Source organism: Sprattus sprattus, assembly GCF_963457725.1.
Source record: "Sprattus sprattus genome assembly, chromosome: 18".
Lineage (NCBI taxonomy): Eukaryota > Metazoa > Chordata > Actinopteri > Clupeiformes > Clupeidae > Sprattus > Sprattus sprattus.
In genome coordinates this window covers 23,192,535-23,205,034 of record NC_137916.1, presented here as the reverse complement: position 1 = coordinate 23,205,034, position 12,500 = coordinate 23,192,535, and the positions used below count along the sequence as shown (strand labels likewise).

The window sequence follows — 12,500 nt, the reverse complement described above, 5'->3', positions numbered from 1 at the left end:
GGTAAAACTAGCCAGAATCCCTGGCGGGTGTATCAGGTCTGTTCGACTCTACAGGGACTGGATGATGGTTTAATAAGCAAAATGATGAATGTGAGGCAGATGTGCTAACTCCTGCCCATTTTAACCATCATTTCGTCGCACCCTGCGCCTAAAAGTGTGAGTTTTGGGTTGAATCACGGGAGCATGGTCTCATCATGGCCGTGGGCCAAGTCACCGCCTGTACTGCAATTGCCAATCTACTTGCATCTTTCCCTGGTGGTTTACATACTCTCTACGCCCTGTATCTGACAACCAAGACAGCCTAAAGCAGTAAGAATGTTATGTGCTATGAACTCTGGAAAACTGGGACTCTTCACTTTTCACCATGGCAAAACTTCACACATGTTAGTTCTAACCAGAAAACTTGGAAAACTTTGAGGGATTAATAGAGTTTTAAAACTTATGTAGCACATTGTAGCACAACTTTACGAATTATGTTGTTTCTTAACGGCATTCAGTGCACAATAAGAGTGATTGTAGCCTAGTATAGATCAGTGTAACGTACAGGCTCAATGCACGAAACATAAAGGGGAGGCCACGCTGGTTTTATAAGAATAAATAAAAAAAAATTAAGGATAAGGTTACTTCAAAGTATAAGGAATGCAAAAGTGTGGTGCAATTCAGTATTGTGAAGAGTTAACCAAAGAGTCGTGCAAAGGCCGTTTAGGGGGTTAACAAACAAAAAGACAACGGAGATCCAACTTCAAATGACAACAAAGAACCAAACACCAAAGGCGAACCCAAATGACTACGACCAACGATCAACCAAAAAGCCAAAGAGCCTAAAGAGCCAAAATGCCGGGGGGACCAGAGCAGCCTTGACTGCCGGCTGGTCATGGCTTATATAGCCCAGCTAATCAGGAAACCACCTGTCATCAATCACCTACTGCAAAGACAGAGAGGTGGAGAAACGCAGGGAGAGAGAACAGGCATGACACTCATAGGGCGGGGCCTAGACCCGCCAGGTTAGTAACATCAGACCTTGACAATGTGGACTAGCTGAGGGGAATAAAAGTCAATAACGATTGTTGCTACTGCAGCATTAAATAAGGATCGGTCATACAATAAATCATTCTGTCATAATTACTATAGAAATATCATTCTATTATAGTTATGATACAAATATCATTCTATCATAATTACTATAGAAATATCATATAGTTATGATACAAATATCATTCTATTAGAATGCTATTTCTATAGTAATTATAATAGAATGATATTTCTATAGTAATTATATCACAATTACTATAGAAATATCATTATATTATAAATTCATCACATCAACATGAGAGCAGACAAAATCTACTCTTGGCTCTTTCCTCTGGATGCTGTCCGTGTGTATGAGTGTGTGTGTATGCGTGTCTGTCTGTGTGTGTTTGTGTGAATGTGTGAGGATGTGGTTGTGGGGCAGTGTCTGTGTGTGTGTGTGTGTGTGTGTGTGTGTGTGTGTGTGTGTGTGTATGTGTGTGTGTGTGTGTGTTTGTGTGTGTGTTTGTGTGTGTGTGTGTGTGTGTGTGTGTGTGTGTGTGTGTGTGTGTGTGTGTGTGTGTGTGTGAGTGTGTGTGTCTGTGTGTGTGTCTGTGTGTCTGTGTGTGTGAGAGAGAGAGCTCTGAGACTGGACAGATGTTCTATGCAGATTTCTCATATTTTGAGCAGCTACATGTGCCTCCTCTGTGCAAGAATTAATTAACGAAGATTTCCAGCGATGTGGAACATGAGACCTCTGAGCTGCCATCACATGGGAAGGACACACACACACGCACACACACACACACACACACACACACACACACACACACACACACACACACACACACACAGACAGACACACAAACATACAGTAAATGCAACATAAATATACACATTCTGTGTTGGTACACTAATTATCACAGCGGTGCATACGTCAGTTGTTGGGGATGAGTGTGCTAACGGGCACGTCTGATAGAGAATAGTGTTGTATGGATGAGGCAGAAAAGGAGACACCTTTGACAGTAAATTACCTCCTTTGTGCTTTGCCCTATCAGCCAATGCAGGGATTCCATTTCTCACCATGGCAACAGCAAAAAAGGAAGGGCTTTGATCATAGCCAAAGAGACCACGGTAATCATACACAAACACTCCCTCCGTCTCCCTCAGAAATTGCTCTCAAGCAGCTCCCCACTTCCAAAGGTGATCCATTATATAGGCAGTCAGACATTTTGCACTCTATAAGAAAATAATGAAGTTCCTCTGTGAGTCCTCATAGTGGCCATGTAAAGTTTTTGTGAAGAAAATTCGCAGAATGGGTCCACTAAGAACCCTCAAACATGGAATCTGGAACTCTGCAATGGTTCCACAACACTAAGAACCCTCAAACATGCAATCTGGAACTCTTTAAAGGTTCCCCAACACCAATAACCCTCAAACATGCAATCCACAGGTTCCACAACACTTAAAGCCCTTAACCATGCTATTTGGAACTCTTTTAAGATTCCACAATACTAAGAATCCCTTGCAGACACCAAACCAAATGGTTTCAAGTAGAGGAAATGACAAGAAAAAAAATCTAGAAAGATGCAAGAGGTTTCGAGGTGGTTACAGCAATAGCTTTACTAATACTTGTGGACAGAACCGATTTTCTCAGCATTTACAGTGACTGTGGAACCAAATAAAAAGAACCAATGTCATGTTGAATTTGCTTCATCCCTCTGCAGTGGGGAGATTACTTGTTTTGACACATTTTCCTGTCCTGCATGTCCGAGCCTTGCTTGCCCGTGTGCAAAGCCTGTGCTGTGAGTACCACACCGTGTGTACTCCTAAGCACGGGTCTTCGGGCTTGGGAAGAGCTCCTTCCCTACTGACTTCCATGACAGACATGGACAGAAATATTTAGAAATAATTCTAAATTAAGGGCATTCCCAGTGTACTATGAATGCTTAAAACGATCAGAGGGTAGAAAATGGAGAGAAGAAGTATGTGTGGACCTGGGCCTAGTTTCCCGAACGCTAAAAAGGACTTGAAATCGGTCGTAAGAGGGATATTGCAGAGCGGTTTCCTGACGCCGCACTTACGGCTATGATGAGTCTACGATGTCGCCAAAATCCACGTAGGCCGTTAAGATACGTCGTTATCGGGAAACGAGGCCCTGAACAGTATGTATGGACAGCATGTCGGACCTGAAGAAAATCTGTTGTTACAGTTGGGTCTGCAGGAGAAACTGACAAACAGACCAAAACAAGTATACATTCTTTTCTTCCTGTCCTCTTTACCTCTCTCAACTGCGGTGCATGAATTGTGTCTTTTTAGGGTAAGCATTCTCCAACAAGTAAAAAAAAAATGTATTTGGTTGGGTGACTGGGTGAGGCTTTTATAGGGGTCAGAGAATTGTGTAAAATTGGAGGATGGCTAATCCAGACACTCTGGGTATTACCAGACAAAGGCCCATTTTTGGTGATCGCTCGACCGAGCCAAATTCTCTAAATCTGTTCCTTTCATGAAATAACAATTATATGCATTACAGCATGAGCCTCAATCCTTCTTTTAATTGCTTGGGAGAAATGCAAGCATCACTCCTCTCCTTCTCCTTTCTTTATGGACGAGTCGGCTGTGAAATCAATGTCCTCTCCAATTCTGGGGATGAATTACAAGAGTTTGCGATGACACCGCAGTGAGCCTGGACAAGCTTCACTTGTTTTTGTTCATTTAAGAATCACAAAAAAAGTCAAACCAGACGTAACAACTATTTCAAATAAAAGATGTGTGTGTGTGTGTGTGTGTGTGTGTGTGTGTGTGTGTGTGTGTGTGTGTTACTGGAAATAAAAATGGCATTCATGCAGTATTGGATCCAAAGAGAAGCAGAAACCATTGTGTGATGTGTCTCTAGTTTTTTCTGGTACCACAAACTTGCATAAAACATGTATTTTGCGTTGAATGGTTCTGAATAGCTTTAAGATTCCTTTCCCAGGAAAACACATGCAATGACTGTGTGCTAATTTGCTTCTCTTGTTTTGTTCTTTGAGGTTTGCAAAGCTAAAGCCACTGCAAAAATAATCAAACAACACACACACACACACACACACACACACACACACACACACACACACACACACACACACACACACACACACACACACACACACACAGATAACAAATGGATGTGTGGAGGACTGTCATCACTGAAAAACAGGCTTCAAAGAAAAATAACTAGCAATTAACCTGCCTACTTCTGTGTATTCACACACTTCCACAAGTAAAAATAAGTTCCTCAGAGACTTTCTCAGAAGTATACCAACATTCTGAGAGAATCACCTTGCTCTCCCTCTCTGTCTGCCTTCTAAGAGTCCACAAATAATGGAAAACTTGGCCATTATCTCCTCAGCCCTGTGCCAACCCTAAGACACTAAGAACGAACCCTCAAACATGGAATCTGGAACTCTGCCATGGTTCCACAACACTAGGAACCCTCAAACATGCAATCTGGAACTCTTTAAAGGTTCCACAACACCAATAACCCTTCAAACATGCAATCTGGAACTCTTTAAAGGTTCCACAACACCAATAACCCCTCAAACATGCAATCTGGAACTCTTTAAAGGTTCCACAGCACTTCGGTAACACACATTGTTTGCATATCGGTGCAACTTAATGACCAGCCAGCATAATGTCAGAGCGAACAAAGAGAAGTACACTATTTCCTTCAGCAGAAAGGATATGAAGACTATTCTGACGTTCTTCCACCTAATGCCTTTTGTGTGTCCACAGACAAGTAAACTCAATATGGGTTATTACTTGCGTAAGGGTTGGCTGGATAAGTACGGAGTTTTCATTTTACAGGTGAGCTATCTCTTTAAGCCCTAAAAATGAATTTTGTTTTGAAAATCATCTTGTGTCTGTCCATGGTAGCCCTTTAAATCACTTTCTCATTTATTCTCCAAACATGGGGAGCTGCACAATCAATGGAGCAGTAAAGATTTGGCAATTACCGCAAGTCACAACTATTGTGTGAGAACACAGAGGATTTGCAGGCACACACACACACAAACGTTGCAACGAGGACAAGCACACACACACACACACACACACATACACTCACAAAAACAGACACAGGCTATTTACAGACGTGTGCACGCACACACACAAATACACCCTCGCACACATACTCTCACACCACACACACAAACACACACACACCCTCACACACATACTCTTACACAACATACACACACACACACACACACTCACACCACACACACAGAGTACATCCGTCTTGATGTACCCAAAGCAATGTACTTAGATGAGCATGCCGGTGTGAAATTGTGTGAGTTAATTCCCATGCCTCTAGACTGTATGAAGCATCAGCACACACACAGACAAAAACAAACAAACACACACACACACACACACACACACACACACACGCAAATATGCGCCTGCAGATTGTGGCTCGCTCTCTCTTCCTGGTATGGCAGATTTTCTCAGGCCCTGTCTTCAGGCTTATAGGCTTCAAAAGCACGGAGTGTGTGTGTGTGTGTGAGTGTGTGTGTGTATGTGTGTGTGGTGAGGGACAGGGGGGGAGGGGGGTTGCGTGTGTATGCACGTGTGCTTGTGTGTGTTTTTTTCTTCTTTTCAGACACAAAGCAGCTGTCTTTCTCTCTCTCGCTCACTCTCTCTCTCTCTCTATCTTTCTCTCTCTCTGCCACGCTCACAATCTCACCAAAGCCCACGTGAAATCTTACCGCACCTCCTTTTTCCACTTCCTCCCTGTAGCTTCCTTTAATGCCCTACAATGCACAGGCCACTGTGTGTTTCTACACCATCAGCTGCACAGCTGGGTGTCACCCCCCCCCCCCGATCGTCTGCTTCTTTAGGATTAATGCACATACTGTGTGCTGCATCGGATGGAACAGTAAGACATTGTGACATTGTGACAGTTAAATGTGATTGTTCTCTCCCTTGTACGTTGATTTGGATAAAAGCGTCTGCTAAATGACTAAATGTAATGTCATGTAATGTAATGTAATGTAATGTAATGTAATGTAATGTAATGTAATTTAAAGGTCCGATTCATGACTTGCTTTATGTGGTCTGCTGGTTTCGCTATATTTAGATATATAAAATTGTATAAGGGCAATAATATAAATTATGTAAAAAAAGAAATGATAATTACATTATACATTAAAATAATAATAAATAATATTGTAATAAATATATAAACATACTATTATTAAGTCGATTATTTAAATTTGGCACCTGATTCTGCACGAGTAAATGGTGCCTTGGGTGCGTGGGAGGGTCTGACAAAACAGACTCTTTTTTCCTGTCCTCACCTCCTTACCTCTCTGCACTACTGTACCCCCCTACAGCCCCCCCTCCCCTGCCCCTTCTCAAAATCAAAACATTTCCTCATCATCACAGCCAACATAATCTATATAGGCTTTACAGCCACTCTAGCTCTGTACCAGGCGGCTGATACAAATGCTATTGTTTATCAGCTGCGTAAACTGAACTCAAGCCTTTATAGTGGAAAGACCTTGACAATGAGGGCTAACGGAGAGTAATGACTCCATAAAAGACTGAAGCCAGAGTGCAGCTACCACAGTATCACAGGCAACAAGGTCACAGAGAGCAAACATGCAGTGGACAATAGAAATATCAATGGGGTGGTGATGAGGATGATGAGATGATTACATATTCATCGCATCAATGGAAATCTACACTAACTCCTCTCCTCAGACTGTTTGTGTGTGTGTTTGTGTGTGTGTCTGTGTGTGTCTGTCTGCCTGTCTGTCTGTGTGTATGTCTGTCTGTCAGTATGCTTTGTATACTGACAAAGCATACAGAGTTTGTGTGTGTGTGTGTGTGTGTGTCTGAACATATTCTTCAAGACATTCCCATATCACCAGATGGCCAACTGTCTCTACATATGAGTTTGCCATCACACAAACCCTAATGCAGTGCTCTAACTGTGGGTTGTGGTGCAGAGGAATTTGGTCAGACTGATTCAAATATTCTAAACTAACCCAAGAAATGTGAACATAGAGAACCAATTAAAGGGCAGCGTGAGCTAATACATCCAGTAACAATATCAAAACCAGCTGTCTCCAAACTATGTTCACTAATCAGTAAGTAGCAAAGTCACATTTCACACTGCTGGCTGGATGACTTGTTGTAGAACACTAATAATAAGAATACTTGGCTTGGTAGCTGGCCGTGGCCCTTGGGATACCTATAGTGGAGATCGCATGTGTGATGTCCGCTGACTCCCGCATAGGTACGAGGTAATGTGATCTTAAAGCTGCTAGTGAGGAGGAGAACTAGGAGGAGATGGGGTGCTTAGTTACAGCGGAGCATGTGATGTAGGGAGTGGTAGAGCAGGTAGGTATCAATTCAATCAGTTCAGTTCAATTTTATTTATATAGCAACCAAAACAATACAATTGTCTCAAGGCGCTTTACAGAGCCCAGTGCCTGAACCCCCACGTATCGTGTGAGAGACCCTGCAGATAAAAGGTAATGTGAGCTCAAAGCTACTCATGAAACGGAGGAGAATGGGGAGGAGGTGGGGTGTGGCCAGGTAAAGCCGGTTGAAATCTCTTGCAATGTACGGAAGTGGGGTGAGTGGCAGGAACTTTGTTTATAAAACGTCTTTTGGACTGGCGAGACTGACTAGGGCGAGTCAGATGAAGAAAAGCTGGGTCAACTGTTATGGTTCAGCTGGGCGTATAGTTACAGTGTGTAGGGTTAAGGGGGACCTTTAAGCAGAAAAGGAATACAGTATTTATAATTATGTTTTCAACAGTGTTTAATCACTGTGATGACAAATTGTTCCGTTTCCGTTAGTTCAGGATGAGCCCTTCATACTGTAGCTGCATGGGCTGCGGGTCCCCTTTTCATTAAGTTCACCATGTTGCCCCACCATGTTTGTACAGTAGCCCAGAGTGGACACAAAGGACCGACGGCCACTGTGGATTATCACACATGCTTGAAAAGGGACTGGTGATGGAGGGATAGTCAGTTGGTTGCAATCTGCATCCTCGATGCTAGATGCCATTAAGTCCTACGAACTGTACCTTTAAGTCTCTGCTCTGTCAGGATACTTTAGTCATGGCTGTACCTGTGGTAAGCCGCACGTATGCTCTTTTGCCTGAAATGAAATCAAAAACATTGTTAAACCCACAGAACAAACAAAGCAACAGCGGTCTGTGTGTGTGTGTGTTCAGGCATGTGTGTGTGTGTGTTTTATTGTGCACACACATGCACTTCGAGTGTGTGTGTGTGTGTGTGTGTGTGTGTGTGTGTGTGTGTATTTATGTTTGGTGAGTCTTTTTTGTTTTCTCTGTTATTCTCCCCCCGAACAACTCTCTTTCCGAAAGGCAGACATTTACGAGGAACACTATGCTGAAAGACAGACACTTGCGAGGGACACTGTGCAGAAAGAGAGACACTTACGAGGGACACTATGCTGTTTGTTTCGTACATCAGGTTTCCATCCAGTGTTTTCCATGATGTGTTTTTGCATCTTCTACTCGGTCAGTGGAGAATGTGACATCAGTGAGGATCTCCAGCTGTTCTCAGTCCATCTCCATCGTGGTAGTAGCTGTAGCTGACTGCAACTGCTCAGGAGGAAACAACAACAATCCCTGCCAGCCTGACATTTATTGTAGTGCTGTCGCGATTAAGTACTCAGTGTGGAGCTTGACCTGGGAGCACAGGGGGGAGAGAGAGAGAGAGAGAGAGAGAGAGAGAGAGAGAGAGAGAGAGAGAGAGAGAGAGGATGGAGAGAGAGGGGTGTAGAGAGAGAGAGGAGGGAGAGAGAGGAGGAGGGAGAGAGACAGGGAGATAGAGGATGGAGAGTGAGTGGGGGGGATAAAGAGAGAGAAGAGGGAGATAGAGTGATCGAGAGGGAGAGAGGAGGGAGAGAGAGAGTGACAGAGAAAGAGAGAGAGAGAGAGAGAGAGAAAGAAAGCACAGATCTTCATCACATTTATTTATAAATAAAACCTGTCTCTTTTTAATACATCTTTCAAGCCAGTGTTTGACCAGCAGGCTCTCTGGGTTATTGGTTCAATCTGTAAGACTGTCAGGGATGTTGAAATGAGGATTTGGTGGGGGCACTTTTCCAACGTTTAGACACAAGGGAGACACTAGTCTCACAGCACCAAATGTGACATTGGACACTTCATAACCAGAGGACACAGCCTGGAGACAACACACTGAAACTGTGGTGCTGCTAAATGCTGTTGGGAGATGACGGTGGTTAAGATGACTTTCCGTCAAAACCCCTCCCATGTCCTGACAAAAGCACCAATCAGCTGTGCTGTTTTCTGCCTCCACGGGGCGGAACATTGGACTGGTTTAGAACACTTCAGATGAACTCCACTCTCGAATGGTTCCTATCCACATCTGCACCACATTCCTGCATAGTTGTCTCCACACATATGGTTTTGCTCGACTAAAGCAAGACTGTCTGACTTACTGGAGCACATCAGTCATGAAGCTAACAACGTTTAATACATATCGGTTCATACTTAACAAACACTAGATGCCCCTGCCAGTAATATTATGCAGACTTTAAGTCTTTTAGATTATTTAATTCAGTGGATGTGTTATTACTTCAGTAGATTCATGGGAGAGATTTTGTGTTTTGTTTATAGGGAAGAATTTCTGTGGAGTTAAATGTATTAAACATAAGTAATGTGAATAAATAAAGTGGGCTTCATTATTTGGCTTACAGAATATACAGTACTCCTAAATGCATCTCTTTCCACACAGCATTCCTGTGGAGGCTGTGGAAGGGAGCCAGAGGAACCAATGAAACATCACACATCGCTCATGATTACAATCTCATCTAGCAGCAGTTCAGTCTTCTTGGCAGCTGAGCAGAAGGCCAAACTCAGCAATCACTTTCATTTCAGTACGTCAGTAAAATTTTCATTGGGATATTAATTCTATCATATCCATCCATCTTTAAGTGTTTAAAGAGTGATTATTATAAGGGTGTAATTTTCAAGCCACTAGCGTCCTGAAGTCTTTTTTTCTGTGCGCTGGCCTTGTCAATGATCGATTTTCAAATAATACACTTTAACTGAACTTGTAAATAAGATCAAGTCGATTAAAAAAAACCCACTTAGTTAGAACAAGCATCTTGGCCAATAAGGGACCTACGCTCCGCCCATTACGGGGTTGGCACTCATACCATGGGAGGGGACTTTATGAAGCGCTGCTGTCACTGTATCATTGCCCAACACATTCCCGACTCGGAGAGATCAAGGGACTAGGGGACAGCAGAAGTTTATTATCGGTGGACTACGCAGAGGATTCGATAAGGTAATTGACTACACCCGGGGGTACGCTTTAATGTTGCTGTATAGGCCTGCTATGTTTTGCAGTACTCGTCGTATAGTGTCATATTTTATCTTGGGAAGTCATCCAACTGCCACTGACCGTGTATCGTCATGAAATGATGACTTTGGTTAACAGTGTGTCATGATGTACTGCTGCTCACGTCTTGACATTCATTCTATACAGAGAATTGGGTGAAAGATGAATCAGCTTCGCTGTGTCATGTGGATTATATGCGCGGTATCATAGTCCAGGGAGAATGTCAAGCTCGCGGTTTTGGCGTTGCATGGGTCAGAGGATAAAGCTTTATGGACAAAATCTCTGGAATGCAGTCGAGGAACGCTCGGCACTATCGTGTCACATGTGTCAGGACACTCTGCCCGAAATATTATATACTCACGCAATTGCTAATTCACAATACTTTTGCACCTCTATTGAATGTTACTATTTCGGTTGACTGGACATCCTTGAACCGTGACGAGGGACCACTTCTTCATACCGCTGTAGCTCAAGCCGTAGCACGTCGGGGATCTCAAACATTGTGTATTGGGAGATAGTTTATGATGAGTTCAATACCTAAAGTACCGAATTAAATGCGAGACACGGCAGAGTGTGTTTGTTTAACAACAGCTGGATTGTGCATAATGATAACCAATGTAACATCCATCTCTTCCTACAAGTTTTCTGGAAAATGTCGTACCAGTTTAGTCTGAAAAGTTCATCTTCTTCCATGAGCTTATTTTCATATTCATCTCGTGCTAACGATGACAAGGTGTGTTTTCACATGAGTAGTATAAATACATTGTTGTTGTGAGTTCAGGGTTCTCCTGAGGAAATGTGTAAAGCGGGGTACCAGTGCCACACCTATCAATTTCATTTACATGCGCAACTTAGTCCTGATCGCCACCCAGCCTGTGCGTAAGTTGTTGCTATGGCTGGTAACGTCCCTGTTAATTAAACCAATGTCCAACATTCTGCCTGCTTACCCATTTTGTAATGGCTTTGCGCTTGGCTTTGATCTGCTAAATGAAAAGAAACGAGTCCCCCAAAGCGTATAGACACTCTCGATTAATTTCAGCAAGAATCATCCGTTTCATCCTGTATGCCTATTGTCAGTTTACTTCAACAACACATCTCCCGTTCATACCCATGGCATCTTACTGCCGTGAATTAACTCCAAGGGTAATAGCGTGTCACTCGGTTTTAATACCCATTCATTTTCTCGTCAATCCCCGGCAACGTTGCCTACTAATGTTGTGTCAGTGATGCGGATTGTATCACTAGTGACTTCTCGACGCTGTTTCGTTGTATCCTTGAGGAATGTGGAGAGTCGTATCCTTCGCACTGTAAAGCATTAACGCTGGTTGGTTTGGGGGTCCTCTGACATATGGCTGTTTCGGGGTCTGTAACTGTTGCCATGGATGCTAACGACACACAGTTCCCCCAGGTCGTTTGACAAGTGACAAGAGACATCAGAAAATAACTACACAACCAGATTTTAGTTTTCTATTTGGCATTTTAAATTGTATTTTTACAAACTCGTTCACAGAGTAGTTGTCTTATTTGTGAGCATATCATAGGCTATAAACGACACTAGCTTCATTTTAGACATAATCTACTCCGGTTTACAGCTCACAGCCAAGCTATCAGCAGTTAACGTAGCCTGAGGATAACTTGGAGTTTATTTAAAATTGAATTAATGTAATTCTTTTTTTTTGTGCAGGATAATTAGTCATTGACTCACTGTCACTTAGTGCTTTAAAGGTCACGCAGGCGAGCCAATGCAGGAGATTAATGGAGTCGGACTGATGCGTGTGCCAGGACACACTGGCGTCCTTTCAACAATGGACGTTTTGTGGTGATTATTTGTGATGTAACCAAACGTCTTTTATGTTATTAGGCCCTGGTCTATAGCTGATATGACAGGAATTCGCATGGAGACTGATTAAGAGGTTTACTGAGGGTATTTTTGGATCTTGAGACATTCATTTCTTGGAGGTTTTTGGAGTCAGGATTAGTGTGTTTCCTGATGATTTCATTTGCTTTTTTGTGTTACTGCCATTGGTTCGCTTTGTGTCCTGGGCGATTCCTTGCGTCTTCATTACCACCCCTGGTCATTGCAGAGTGCTTATTTGTATC

At 42.9% G+C, this 12,500-nt stretch overlaps 1 protein-coding gene across 1 annotated transcript in view; it reads left to right on the top strand.

Annotated features, from left to right (window-relative positions):
- Positions 1-10,271: 10,271 nt before the first annotated feature.
- Positions 10,272-12,500, top strand: part of jupb (junction plakoglobin b) — an 88,575-nt gene continuing 86,346 nt past the window's right edge. Inside the window, exon 1 of the mRNA XM_080857243.1 lies at positions 10,272-10,346. The gene's annotated coding sequence lies outside the window, so the exon portion shown is untranslated. The remainder of the gene's footprint in view (positions 10,347-12,500) is intronic.